The sequence below is a fragment of the Diabrotica virgifera genome, chromosome 2 (assembly GCF_917563875.1).
Source record: "Diabrotica virgifera virgifera chromosome 2, PGI_DIABVI_V3a".
Taxonomy (NCBI): Eukaryota; Metazoa; Arthropoda; class Insecta; order Coleoptera; family Chrysomelidae; genus Diabrotica; species Diabrotica virgifera.
Window position 1 is genome coordinate 163585439 of NC_065444.1, and position 15901 is coordinate 163601339.

Genomic DNA, 15901 nt, shown 5'->3' on the forward strand with positions numbered 1-15901 from the left:
TTGAGAAAATTTAATATCTGATGATTGAATCTTAGGTTTTGTGGCATGCAGAACTTTTTATAAAGAAGAACTTTTTATAAAGAATAACTTTTTTTAGTAAAATTAATAATAAAAAAGTTTCCCATGTTTCCAACTTAAGTAGACACGCTGTATATTAACAACCTATATGTTTCCTGCAGCCGAGTTTGATGATATAGGTACATAGTTATAAACAAATGAAGATCAAAAAACGGTAAATTTTCGCTTTTTTCGTCTATTTCCAAAAAGTTAAGCATTTTAAACAAATTTGAGAGTAAGAAACTCATAAATCGTACAAAAAACTTCAATATGGCGTTCGCGGAATATGTCTATCCTTATTGGTTGCTTAGAAAACTGCAAAATAAATCATACATTTTGAGTTTTTATAAATATTCATAACTTATGTAAAAAATAACTTAGAACCTACTTATTACACGGAATGCCGAGACTTCTGGTGCTTAAATCATACCCTAAATTTCAAAGCAATTGGACAAATAGTTTAAAAGTTATTTAATTTGTTTATCCCAAATTAATTTTTTTTGCAACGCTATAAGTCAGAAAATTATGAGGTTACAGTAATACTTCGGAGAGTTTATGAACGAAGAAGATTTATAGTATTAACTTAATTAAATAAAAATGACAAAAAGTAATTTTAAACAGTGTAAAATTATTTTGCAAAAACATGTCGATTTTTTTCTTACTTATAAACAATTAGAATAACTTTTTAACCGTTACCCGTAGGAAAATTATTTTTTCATAGTTAGAAAGACTGAATTTGTATACACACATTTAGTAAGAAAAACAATTGTCCTAGGACAATTAGGGACGAAGTTAGCCCCCCTTTTTTTAATTCACATGTTCTTGCAAAATAATTTTGCAATATTTAGAATTATTTTTTGTCAGTTTTTTTAAATTAAATAGTGTAAATCTTCTTCTTTCATAAACTATCCAAAGTATTACTGTAACTTCATCATTTTCTGACTTATAGTGTTGCAAAAAAAAATGAATTTGGGATAAACAAATTAAATAACTTTTAAACTATTTGTCCAATTGCTTTGAAATTTAGGGTATGATTTAAGCACCAGAAGTCTTAGCATTCCGTGTAATAAGAAGGTTCTAAGTTATTTTTTACATAAGTTATGAATATTTATAAAAACTCAAAATTTATGATTTATTTTGCAATTTTCTAGGCAATCAATAAGGATAGACATATTCCGCGAACGCCATATTGAAGTTCTTTATACGATTTATGAGTTTCTTACTCTCAAATTTGTTTAAAATGCTTAACTTTTTGGAAATAGACGAAAAAAGCGAAAATTTACCGTTTTTTGATCTTCATTTGTTTATAACTATGTATATCATCAAAATTGGTTGCATGAAACATATAGATTATTATTATAGATGTCCATACTACTCAAAAAATTTGGTTTCGGCCTGGAGGGGGTTGTGTCACCAACAGGATATTTTTTTCCTTATTTCTTTGAACTAATATACCAACGATTTACCATGAATGTGATTTAATGCTTGAGAAATGTCATTTATCCAGTTCCACAAAAGGGATTCCTCAAACATATATAGCCGGAGATACACATGCCTGTTACTAGCACACTGGCATACCAGTACCTAGCAAGTACCAGTTACTGTCCTCAAACTGGCACGTGTGTACGTTAATTAGCATGCTAGTTCCTGGCATGCTAGCTAATCGCAAAGAATTTGATTTTTCTTGCTAAAGAGTGCTGTAGGCGCATGCGTTGGGAGTGTCACTGGCATGTGTGAAAGCGCGCTACCGCTACAGGCATGAAAGTAGCTAGCAAAGAAATTGTCAGATTTGTTGTTTTGGTAATTAAAATTAATCGTTTTATTTTTAAACTTGTTAATTTAAAAAATGTTTCGTTGGGGTGAAGAAAAAACTATCAAATCAAGAGAATTAGAGTATCATTGGAATTCATCTAAATCATCTCTATATAAAAATAAAATAGCCCGTGGCACTGCCAAAATTCAAGAGGAAATGGGTCGTATTCATGATTGAATTTCTAACAATTATCCGTGGCCATAAGCAATATTTGCTTGCTTAATTAATTCCGAATACCTTCCATGGATCGCCTATCTGCAGATAAAATCAGCCAAACTGATTTGCGCTATCTAATGAAAGGTCGTACGAAGCGGGTTTTGTTGAATATAGCAATATAGCATACTTTAGTGATAAACACATAAACTTTCAATAGTATATAACACGCTATAAGTAGTCACTTCTGTCGCAAGTGTCACGTGCCGTTATTTATTTATTGTCTTTCGTTTTTGATATCTATCGGGTGGTGAAACGTCAAACGGGCCATAGGAAACTCAATGGGAAATTCTAAATTATTGAATTCCTGCTTCCCTAATTATTTTACATCAAAAGTCATGAGAAACTATTTGTAGAGGACTGAAATCTTTATTAAAAACAAATGTTATTAACATTGCTCTACGAATTAAACACATTCCAAGATTTTGCAAAAATATAATACATTTGCCAGAGTATTATTAATCCAACCGTTAGATATTTGACCTCCAAAAAGTATACGAACAAGTTGAATTTTGCTGTGAATGTTAATTTTGGGACCCCAAAAAAAGTGCAAAAAAGTTTTCCACTCTTACCCCCGGGCTTCCCCTAAAATCCCTCTCGATGGGGGGAGAAAAACATCGATTTAGAAATAATCTGCATGCCGTATAAACAAATGTTTAAAAAAAATGTAGCTGAGGTAATTTAGCCCACAACTGTTTCTTCTCACTTTTTGTGTAGGAAGTACGGTTCTCTCTGAAACAATTATTTTTTTAACAAAGTAAGTTATCAATCAAAGTAGCACAGAAGACAACAATAAATATCGCTTCCATACCACCAGATTGACAACAGGTGGAATACTTTCTTTGGTTACACCTCCTGAGATTTTCAAAATTTATCAATCAAACAGGATGCCGAGGAAATTAAGATGAGAGAATTGTAAATAATTCACAACTCATCTGCTCAGCGTGGTAAAAGTTCCAACAAGAAAGATTCCTTAATACTCCTACAAAGGAGTAAATGAATTAAAAATGTATAAAAATTTTCAATTTCTTTGCAACACGAAAATGCAGCAGCTGCATAATACTCTGGTTAAATCGGAGAGTTCAGGAAGAGTCTATACCGGTTTCGGAGGTCTTTTCCCCCTCATCAGTAGTCCCATATCCTCTTCTCTCCGATTTCTCCACGTATCATACTTTGGGCCCTTCCGAATTGCAAAGAAAGAAATGTCACGGATGAACTAGAGCCATCTACCGAAAAACAAAGTAAGTTATCAATCAAAGTAGCACAGAAAACGACAATAATTATCGCTTCCATACCACCAGATTGACAACAGGTGGAATACTTTCTTTGGTTACACCTGCTGAGATTTTCAAAATTTATAATTCGGAAGGGCCCAAAGTATGGATACGTGGAGAAATCGGAGAGAAGAGGATATGTGACTACTGATGAGGGGAAAAGACCTCCTAAACCGGTATAGACTCTTCCCGCACTCACCAGAATATTATGCAGCTGTGTTGCAAAGAAATTGAAAATGTTTATACATTTTTAATTATTTTTTAAATACAATTTGTACAATTCGACGGTAAAAATTCGATATATTTTGATTAAAGTGTCCTATCGACAAAAATTAAAAAGCATTTTAAAGATGAAGAGTGGAGGAGCCTTCGTAAGCAATTTTTGCATTTTGCCGCAAATGAAATCAGTTTCCGTAAAGCTGTTAAATAAATAACAGTTGTGCGATTTTTGCGATTTTTTACGATTCTTATCCGGGCTTTAGGGGAAGTCCGGGGGTAGGAGTGGCAAACCTTTTTTGCATCTTTTTGAGGTCTCAAAATTGATATCATCAGCAAAATTTAGTTTAATAAAATAGGAAATGGTTGAATGCTCGAATATATTAATTTTACAAAATGAAAGGCAGATATCGAGTACTGAATTTTATTTAATCTTGCCCAAGTATACTTTCGCTCCTAGAGTATCTTCAGGGGCATTTCGTCAAGAAAATGAAGGTATCCTCGAATGTCATTTATTATGATATTAATATTGTTGGCAACTTAAATTAACTAACTAACGAATACACAAAACAAAGGACAAACAGATAAATTTGAGTGCCGGTATAATTCTACATTGTTTGAAGATGGAGGTAGAATTTACCTAGGTAGAATCATTCTACCTCCATCTTTCTTCTTAGTTGCCAACAATATTAATATCATAATATCGAGGTTATCTTCATTTTCTTGACGAAATGCCCCTGAAGATGCTCTAGGAGCGAAAGTATACTTGGGCAAGATTAAATAAAATTCAGTGCTCGATATCTGCCTTCCATTTCGTAAAAAAATCAGTCTGTTCGTACGATTTCTAGAGGTCAAATCTCTCACGATTGGACTAATAATACTCTGGCAAATGCATTATATTTTTAGACAATTTTGGAATGTATTTAATTCGTAGGACAAGTCTAATAATCGTTTTTAATAGAGATTTCAGTTCTCTTCAAATAGTTTCTCATGACTTTTGATGTAAAATTATTAGGAAAGCAGGAATTCAACAATTTAGAATTTCCCATTGTGTTCCCTATGGCCAGTGGCAGATCTACGGGGAGGGAAAAGGAGGAAATTCCCCCCCCCCAACAAGGTCCAAAATTAAAGAAAAAAATTGTTGAAACAAAACTATATGAGCTGCCATGGAACTTAAACCACAAACAGACAAATTCAACTCAATAAACACGCTGGTTAGGAAAATTAAGGAAACTTAATGCACATAAGTTATTATTTATGTCTTTTATGTAGTTTGGGATTATCTTTTTATGTCTTTTGATTGGTGTTTCGTAGGAAGTCCCCTCCTAAGTCAAATTTCCCCTCCCAAGGCAAATGTCTAGATCCGCCACTGCCTATGGCTCGTTTGACGATTCACCACCTGGTATATCTATAATAAATATAAATTGGAGGAAGTTAGTAAAAATAAAAGGGGGTCAGAAAAGAATTGAGGTAGTCAGAAAAGATTTGAGGGAGTCAGAAAACATGAAGGGAGTCAGAAGAAATTAGAGGGTGTCATAAAAATAGGAAGGAGTCAGAAAAAAATAGAGGAAGTCAGAAAAAATTGGATGGAAATACGATAAAACAAAAAGATGTAAAAAAGAATGTGTGTGTACTTTGTACGCACGTAAGAAGTTATACTTCTAGTATATGATTTCAACGAAATAAATATACTTTCAACAGGTTAGAAATAAATATACTTTCAACAGGTTATTTGTATTTTATTTAAAGATTAAACTAATTTTTACTTATTACTTTCCAAAAATTTTTATTAAAACAATACCAAAAATAAAAAAAAACAAGCTGAAAATGAAATCATAACGAAAACTTTGTTTATTTACGTATTTAAATTCATAATATGGAAAATTACTATTACGAAAAGTTGTTTAGAATTAAAAATTATGTTTCAATTTGCAATTATATCATTCTATCACCTGATTATACATTGGAGACCGTGGAACCACAAACTAAAAAGGGGAAGGCCACAGATGCGATGGTCGGATGACCTGAAGAAACACACAAGGTCAAATTGGATGCAAATTGCCCAAGATAGAGAGGCATGGAAGAAGGAAGAGGAGGCCTATATCCAAGGATGGATGTTTAGGGCTGATTAGATAGATAGATAGATCATTATAATTTAAATCTTGTGAACTATAAGGATACTTTACTCAAAATTCATATTTTTTATATACCTCGTCTAAAATTAATAAAATTTTATATGTGATGATTGCATCATAAATCTTAGACTATGAAGAGCTGTTTATGAAGAATAACTTTTCTTCGTCAAATTAAAAATGCAAGAGTTATAAATGAAAATGATGATTTAAAATAAACCTTATTTTCGTTTTCAGCACCATCAAAACCTTAGGTTAGACGAAATTTAGCCATTCACCACACCGTGGTCAGTATCTTGAGAAATAAGCGCTATTTTAAGAGTGCCACTCATCTATAAAGTCACATAACTTTTTTCTTATTGCATACTTTGATTTGAAATTTTCCAAAAAACTTTTATTCCTGTGTTGGTGAAAATTATAAACTAAAAAATTTGTCACTCAACTTTTTTAAGTAACATGAAACTAACGAAATCTGACGTCAAAATGTTTAAAAATTAACAACTCCTCTTTTAATTTGTTTAAACAGTTTGAATAAAGCACATTGTTATTAAAATACTTCAAAGATAACAGTAAAATTTTTAAAAGGAAATATTTACAGCGACCAAAGATACAGCGAGGTAAAGTCGAAAAATCATTAAAATTGATTTTTCGCATTTTTGCATAAAATTTTATTTTTTAACATGTACCACCAAGTCTAGATAAAAATAAACTTCATATTCAGATTCAGCATTCATCTTAAAGTTGATTTTCGTGGTCGGTATAACGTAATTTTAGGAGTTGCTACCGCTCGCCTAAAAATGGAACAGTCTATTTATCATTAAAGGGGAGGCCGTATACACGTACAAACCTTTGTTGTTAATACATTATTGCTTTCAAAATATACTCAAATTGTATTTATTTATTTTATATAATAATTAAATTCACTATAAAATGTTATTTATATTTTATTAATAGCTAATTTAAAATTTAGTTTGACATTAACGAAGTATCGTAAATACCAAATATCCTAAGCTTTGCTTAACAAATTCAGATTAAAACTACCCTACTTACTAATGGCAACGATTTCAGATGACGTTTAGTGTGTCGGAAGAAAATATCGAGATTATTATTATTATTATTATTATTATTATACATAAACAAGGGCAGAGATTTATATCGAAATGCCGTTTTCAGATTTGAATTCAAAAGACAAAACTACATAAGAGCCCATCGGTAAATCTGTTCTAGGTATTACAGGAGCGGCGACGCAATAACATACAGACTTTGCGAATTTATAAACGAAAAGTTTTCGTTGAAAATTAGAAAACACGCGGATTCGAACCGGGGACCTCTCGATCTCCGGTCACACGCTCTACCACTGAGCTATACTCCTTTTGCTTTGACAGGTTACAAGATTTCTTATACATACTGACAAATTTAATAGACCAAGTGAAGTATACAAAAATACTTTAAATATACTTACTATTATAATAGTCCAGGGCCCATCTGTTTTGAGATTGACGTTGAGAGGTGACTCAAATTTCTTTGCAGAAATTGCTTGAAAATAACTCAAGTAATAATATTTGAGTTATCCTCCCTCTCAAAAAGGTCCGGAACATTGTTTAAATAATTAAAATGTCAAAAAATGAAGGAAAAATTCGATTTTTTTCTTCGTTTTTTGATTATAACTTTAAAAGTATTCATTTCCCAGAAAAGATGTACTGACATAAAAGTTGCGTAATTAAATTTCCTACAATATAGAATTAGTTAAAAGTTGAAAAAATAGTCACCCTTCTCGCAAAATAGCAATAATTGCGAAAAAAACCATACAAAAACAAGTATTCGCATTTTACGTTTTTCAACCATTTAATGCTACACTTATGACCTTCATGTTTTACCCAGAAAAACTTTATGATACAGTAAAGCAATACTGTAAATTTCATTAAGACCGGTTCAACAAATTTTGCAATCCAGCTTTCGCAAAAACAATTCATTTTTTCAAAATGTTACAGGACTGAAAATAAAGCAGATAGCAAGTTGAATTTTTTTTGCGTATAGAAGTGTAGTGTACCTTTCATCTGCAATTTGCAAAATTAAAATCGATTAACTACCACGGCGTCAGGAATTTTTTTAAGTAAACATTAATTATTGGTGCTACAGCGGTGTTCGATTCACATGAAGTTGATTTCCACCAAAATTTCTTCCAATCTTCATCTAATATATTATTTTCTTACTCTATATTTTGTTGTATTTTAATATTTTAATTCCACAAAAATCAAACTAATTTTATTATTGTTTGTGAAATATTGTTTAAACAAGTGTATATGCTTAAAAATAATAAACTATTATTCTCAAGTTAAAATATATGAACAAAGAAAGTTTTTGCTAAAAAAGTGTTATTTCAAAGGATAGAGTATGTGTTTTTATTTTGCAATAAACAAATTTATTTATTTATATCGAAATGTAATAAAAATTAAAAATGTATCAATAATTATCAAAGGTCATTGGAATGCCCAATCAGAGCAAACTATCCGGTGTCCTGCGCGCAACACCAATAATTAATGTTTATTTAAAAAAATTCCTGACGCCGTGGTAGTTAATCGATTTTAGTTTTGCAAATTGCAAATGAAAGGTACAGTACACTTCTATAAGCAAAAAAATTCAACTTGTTTTCTGCTTTATTTTCAGTCCTGTAACAGTTTGAAAAAATGATTTTTTTTTGCGAAAGCTGGATTGCCAAATTTATTTTGCAAAATCTATTGAACCGATCTTAATGAAATTGACAGTACTGTTTAACTATATCATATAGTTTTTCTGGGTGAAATTTGAAGGTCCTAAGTTTAGCATAAAGGGTTGAAAAACGTAAAATGCGAATGCTTGTTTTTGTATAGTTTTTTTCCAATTATTGCTATTTTGCAACAAGGGTGACTATTTTTTAAATTTTCAACCAACTCTATATTGTAGGAAATTTAATTATACAACTTTTATGTAAATACAACTTTTCTCGGAAATGAATACTCTTAAAGTTACAATCAAAAAACGAAGAAAAAAATCGAATTTTTCCTTCATTCTTTGACATCTTGATTATTTAAACAATGTTCCGGACCTTTTTGAGAGGGAGGATAACTCAAATATTATTATTTTAGTTATTTTTAAGCAATTTCTGCAAAAAAATTTGAGTCACCTCTCAACGTCCAAATGTACTAATATTTTTACAGATGCGCCCTGGTCTATAGTAAAATATCTTATTCCCGAGGAAGACAAATCCAAAGACACAAAAATTATAATAAATATAATTACTAAAAACACTAATAATATATTCTTTTCACGCACACCTTATTTGCGCTACATAAAGATGTAGCGACTAATACCATACTGTCGGTGTGTGCATGCGCCGGGGAATGTAAAAATTCACCCTCGTGCCTAAAGAAGTATAACTTCAAAAATTGGGTACAGTGACTGTAGGCACTAGAAGACAACAAAAATGAAAATGGGGAACTACTTATTAACCTTTGGTCTCAGAACGAATTTCGAATAAACAATACGTTCTTCAGACACAAAGATCAACAAAAATATACATTCCAAAATACAAGAGGACACAGATCCGTTATTGATTATATATTGACAAACAGAAACATCCACCACTCTCAAGTACTAGACATACGATGTTTAAGTGCAGCTAATATTGGAAGCGATCACAACCTAGTACTTGGAAAAATCAGAATAGAGCTACAAAGAAACAGGAAAGAAGACCCTGTTGAATGTGAGACAAGAATAAAGGTAGAACAGCTACGAGACTTGTCAACACGAGATCTATACCAGAGAAGATTGCAAAAAGTACTGAATGAAAACTACATTACACCGGATGAAGACATAGAAGAAAGTTGGAGGAAGATCAGAGATAATATCAAAATGGCAGCAACGGAAGCACTTGGAGAACGTAAGATAAGTAAACATATACGAAAGAAAAGGAGAACTCCATAGTTCTGTGAAGAAATAAAAATAAAATGCCAAGAAAAAAAGAAAATCTACCTAGAATACAAGTCCAAAAGAACGAGACAAACATATGAAGAATATAAAAGAGTACGAAATGAATTAAACTCAATAGTAAGAAGGAAGAAAACAGAACATTGGGAAGCTTTTTCAAAAGAGATGGAGCACGACTTTTATGGGATGCAAAGGGAAATGTGGAAAATGATAAGAGGTCAAAGAGCAGAGATGAAGGAATTGATAGAAGTAAAACATATTGATACAAATACATGGACAACTTACCTAAAAAACCTTTATCAAACAGCTAATCACAAAGAACTGGAAACACCACGATTAGAATCGGATGAGAAAACAGAAATTAAAGAGGAAGATATAAAGAACGCCTTAAAAAAGATGAAAAATCGAAAAGCTCCTGGGAAAGATGGAATAGCTAATGAACTTTTAAAGTACGGAGGAGATAGACTTCACAAAGAACTGAACATCCTTATAAGTAAAATAATAAATACAGGAAGAATTCAAGAAGAATGGAGAACCACTCAAATGATAGCGTTATTTAAGAAAGGTGATAGGGCAGACCCCAGTAACTATAGAGGGATAAATTTACTGAGCACTATACTGAAACTCACAACAAAAATACTTATGGAGAAAATAATGGCGTGCATAAATATATCGGATGAACAACAAGGATTTAGAAGTGGAAGATCATGTAACGATGCAGTTTTTGTGATAAGGCAAATAGCGGAGAAATCATTAGAATATAACAAACCAGCCTTTTTCTGTTTCATAGACCTAGAGAAAGCGTTTGATAGAATCCAATTAAAAGATGTGATACACCTTCTATATGAGAAAAATTTACCACTGGATATCATAAAACTGATAGAAAACATATATGTAAGAAATAAAATAGAGACGAAAGTCAATGGAATAATAACAGAACCCATAGAAACAAACACAGGAATCCGGCAAGGAGATTCACTAAGCCCTCTACTGTTTAACATAATATTGGATGCAATAATAAAACAAGTGAAGAAAAAAAGAGGGTACAAAATGGGCAATAGAGAGATAAAAATACTCTGTTCCGCTGATGACACCGTGTTAGTAGCAGAGTGCGAAGACGACCTACAAAGATTATTGCACGAGTTCAACATTAACGCAAAAGAAATGAATATGAAAATATCAGTCCAAAAAACAAAAAGCTTAGTAATTGCCAAAGAACCAATAAGATGCAAATTGGAGTTAGACAATCAAATTATACAACAAGTAATGACTTTCAAATATCTGGGAATTAATCTATCAGCCGACAACAATATCGAAGAAGAGGTAAAAGACCAAATAATTAAAGCCAGTAGAACGGCCGGATGCCTAAACGACACAATTTGGAAAAACAAACACCTAAGATTGGAAACAAAGGCCCGAATATATAAGTCAGTTATGACTTACACGGCCGAAACAAGACCAGATACAAGCAAAACACGAAGACATCTGGAAACCAACGAAATGAAGATCTTAAGAAGGATTGCTGGAAAAGGACTACAGGATAGGGTAAGAAGTGAGGAAATCAGACGCATATGTGGAGTAGACAATATAAATACCTGGGTAAAGAACAGAAAAGAAGAGTGGAATGAGCACATAAGCAGGATGTCTGAATCAAGGATAGTACGAATAGCCAGGGACAAGTCACCGTTAGGCAGGAGAAGTATAGGACGCCCAAGGAAAAGATGGAATGACAACTTAGGGGCAGAATGAAAGGCACCGTTGAAGAAAAACAGGCAGTACTGCCTATATAAAAGAAGAAGAAGAAGAAGAAGACTGTAGGGGCAATTGATTGCATCCACCGTCGCATGGTGATGGGCAATATCACTAGTTGATGATAAAACAAACAACTCAGCAAAAATACATGAAGTGTGAAATATTTCAAATATACATATAAACAATGCAAGAGAGAATACAATTATTATAACATATTCAAAAAAATATTTTGTGAAACTTGAGTCACTTGAGCTATAATATAAGCTAAACACGAATGTTTATTTTTAAGAGTAAACAGTAGCGCGTCATCACTATTTTTGTTTTTCGAAAGTTCTGCGAACTTTGAACAGTGAGGCAACAGGGCGTTGGTAATTCGACACTGACAGTGACATTTACACTATCAAAAACAATAATTTTTATACTCATAGGCGCGAAATGTTGCCAAGTCAGTCACGTTCGATTTCTTGTTATGAATATACAGTAGCGCGTCATCAATATAACTTCGGGGGATAGTATCATACCTTTTTTCGTAAGGTCTGCGAAACTTCGGACAGTGCTTCGGAATTTTTTGACATAACTTGAATGTGACATTAACTCATACGCGCGCAAAATGGAGGTAATAGAAAACAATTTTGTTATTAGTAAATAAATATTTATAAAAATAAACTAAAATGTGTGAAAATTTTATGTTAACATAGGTATTTGCACGAAATAATAATAATAAATAACCACTTCTTTGTGAAGCGAAACAAGAGCCGTCTTATTTTATTTAGTTCATAGAGCGCCAAAGTCACTTTAGCTTTATATACTCGCATTAGAATTCGAAATATTTTTACGTAAAATATACTTATACATATAACTCACAATTAACAAGAATCTATTTTTTCAAATTATCCAACAACTTACTTCTATTACACAAAAATATAATAAACTAACTATAAATAAACACTACTTTCCTATGAAACAACAATAACGAATTCTTAAAATGAATGAAAACTACTGCACTGAACAGATATCGATAAAGATAACAGAACAGATAAGAGAAAATCTGACTCAGGTTTATCAAAATGACAGTGACAATTTCTCTATGTTGCCTAGTAAGTTATTAGTTATATGTTCGATTTCTTGTTAGAAATAAAAAAAATTAGTAGGTCCAAAATGACACAAAATCTAGGCATGTAATAAAAAAGTTTATTTGAAGAAAGTGTATTTTTTGTTCGTCTTAATGGCGGTACAGACTCGTTTTTTTAATATTGTATTTAATTACAGAGTAATTTCCACATACTAATCTATTTCTAAAATTGGGCTCTGTACCGCCATTCTTTATTATATTACGAATATGTGTGCCAAATATCTCGACAAAATATTCAAAGTGACAGCCGCAATATTCGACCGCGTTTGTTGCTACATGTTGATCGCTACTGCAGCCTCTTAAAGAAACTCGATTTTTAGTAGATCCAATGTGACACAAAATCTAGACATGGGATAAAAAAGTTTATTTGAAGAAAGTGTATTTTTTTGTTCTTCTTAACCCGCCATTACACGCGCTATGAGGGAATCCCTCACCATATTTGTTTATAAGCAATGAAATTGTGTAAACTAATACGATAACCTTAAGCACCCAGGAATGCCTTTAGCATGGTTCATGAGAGGGTATGAAAAAGTTATAGAATATTTCAGGCGGTGAGTGTGCTGTGTGATAGTTGAAAGAAGAGACATCCCTCTTCAGGTGAGGGAATTCCTCACTGCGCGTGCAATCACGGTGAAATCACGGTACACAGAGAACCGGTATGCCGATTGTCGTCGCTAAATTTGGTTTCGGCCGCGCAGCACGTCACGTGGGAACCTAACAGATATTTCTTATTGTTTGGATGCATTATTTCGTATGTGGTGGCGTTGAAAGTGGATAGATTGAGGCGGTTTTAAAATATTAAGCTGTTAACGATTGAAGTAATTCTATATTATTTTAGTTACAAATTGTTGTTTATTAGCATAACTGTGTATTTTTAAAACTATTATAATATAACTATTAGTTTTATAGTAATTTATTAAAACCGAGACTATAATGCCATTTGAGGTGATATTATGCATGTTCAGAACACGAACATATTAGAATGAGGGATATTAACAGAAAAAAGTTTTAAAAACTGCCAGAGATCACTTGACAAAAAGATATCTAAATTTTCTAATTTTAAAAAATGATTTTATTTATAGATACTAATTCTATTATTATTAATAAAACTTTACCCGCAAATTTGTTTTTTTAATAATATACATAATATGTATTATACATAGTATTAATATTCATAATTGATTTAAAATTAAACCAGGTTAGGAATCTAAAAATTTAAAGTGCGAACATTTTATACATAGGTACATATACAGAGTGGGCCAAAGAAAACAGTCCACCTCGATATTTGGCAGTATTTATTAGATTTTAAGGAAAAAGTCGATTTTTAATCTAAGGGGCATACATTTTTACAGTACATACATCTGTCATTTGTCAACCCCACCCCTTATTTTTAAATAGGGAATACGGGTCGTGTGCTACCTCATTTGAAATGTTATTAAATTCTTTATTCAGTAATATTAACATTGACATAATTATTGTAAATAAACATTGTAAATAGTTAAAATTGTAAAAATGCCACAAGAAAATAGCTTCAGAACAACATATTTATACCAAAGAAAAATTATTTTGAATTAAATTAATTGACACAAAAAGAAGAATGTATGCAATTTATTTAAATCAAAATACATTCTACTACTGACAGAAAACAGAGAAAAATGTTTATTTGATAAATAAATATTGTGTTTCGCTTAAATTCAATCTTCAACCTACCAAAAGGCAGATAGGTGGCAGCTTGAATATTGAAATTAAGCGAAGAACAATGTTTATTTATCAAAAAAAATTTTTTCTGTTTTGTGACAGCAGTAGAATGTATTTTGAATTAAATAAATTACATACATTCTTCTTTTTGTGTCAATTAATTTAATTAAAATATTTTTTTCTTGAACACCCTGTATAAATAATTATGTTTATGTTTATATTACTGAATAGAGAATCGAGTAACCTTTTAAATGAGCTAGCATACTACCCCTATTCCCTATTTAAAAATAAGGGGTGGGGAGTGGAAGGGAGGGGGTTGACAAATGACAAATGTATGTACCGTAAAAATGTGTCCCAATTAGATCAAAAATCGACCTGTTTCGTCATTTCCTTAAAATCTAATAAATACTGCCAAATATCGAGCTGGACTGTTTTCTTTGGCCCACTCTGTATATTTAATGTATATTACAGTCTAATAAAATGTTCGCACTTGAAATTTTTAGATTAATAACCTGGTTTAACTTAAAATCAACATTTTTCTATTTTGTAAATACAATTTGAAAGTCATCAAGTAATTGGTTCTATTCATCTAAAACTTCAAATTTCTTAATTGATTTGTGGTTAAGTTTTTATTTTTAGTCAAATATTTTTCAACAATCTAGAATAACAGTAAGTAGACACAATTTTATGTGAAACATTTTTACAGACCCAGTAGTAAAGTGAATGTTTATATTATTTCTGTTTTATTTTTTTAATATACTATGGTGAATGTATATTGGACAACAGATACCTAAAATCTATTTTTCAACGGAAATTCATGTTTAAATTAAATGCATATTGGAAAATGACAGTAAAAAGAATATAAAATACAATTTCTTATTTAAAAAGCAATGATAGGTGCACAATTTTAAAATTCAAACAATATTACCGCTTCATTTATCATTGCCGGATGAAAATTAAGGTTCCCATATGACGTCACGCGTTCGCCTTCCATGCGTGCGAACATACCGGTTCTCTGTGTACCGTGGGTGAAATCACGTTTCTGTTATCTCAAAGAAACTTTTAGGTTTTTATTTAATATTTTGGTAGGTTTAATTAAAATATTATTGTTTGGATTAGGTTAGGAACAGTGGCACACCGATGGGGGGGGGGGGAGTTTTGGGGGTTAAAATCCCACCCAGAGCATATAGAAATATATATAAAAGAAGGTAGGAAAATGTAACTTGTCTTTCACAAATAATACAAAAAACTTTCGGTGCCCAAGCAAACCCCCCTCCCCCCAAAGGAAAATTCTAGGTGCGCCACTGGTTAAGAACCCATTTTTAAATTTACCTATTCTAATTGGGAAATAATTCACAATTTAACTTGAAAAATTAATTTTATTGACGTTTCGAATTCCACCTCGGACGTCGTTATCAAAATACAAAATATTAATAGTTAATTACATAAACAAAGAAATAGCTTCAGAACAGTTGTTAATTTTAATTTGTATTTTTAGTAAAATCAATTCGCGTAAAGAACGTTAATTTCTTCAGTGGCTTGCTGAAATTGAAAATTAAGAAAACTTGTTTTTGATCTATATTATTTTTACTTTTGTTTTGTTAAATTAATAAAAAAAATTGGTTTACGAGTCTTTCTATAATATGTG

At 31.5% G+C, this 15901-nt stretch overlaps 1 protein-coding gene across 1 annotated transcript in view; it reads right to left on the reverse strand.

Moving 5' to 3' along the window:
- Window positions 1–15901, reverse strand: part of LOC114332097 (delta(3,5)-Delta(2,4)-dienoyl-CoA isomerase, mitochondrial) — a 42182-nt gene that overhangs the window by 15074 nt on the left and 11207 nt on the right. The window lies entirely within an intron of this gene.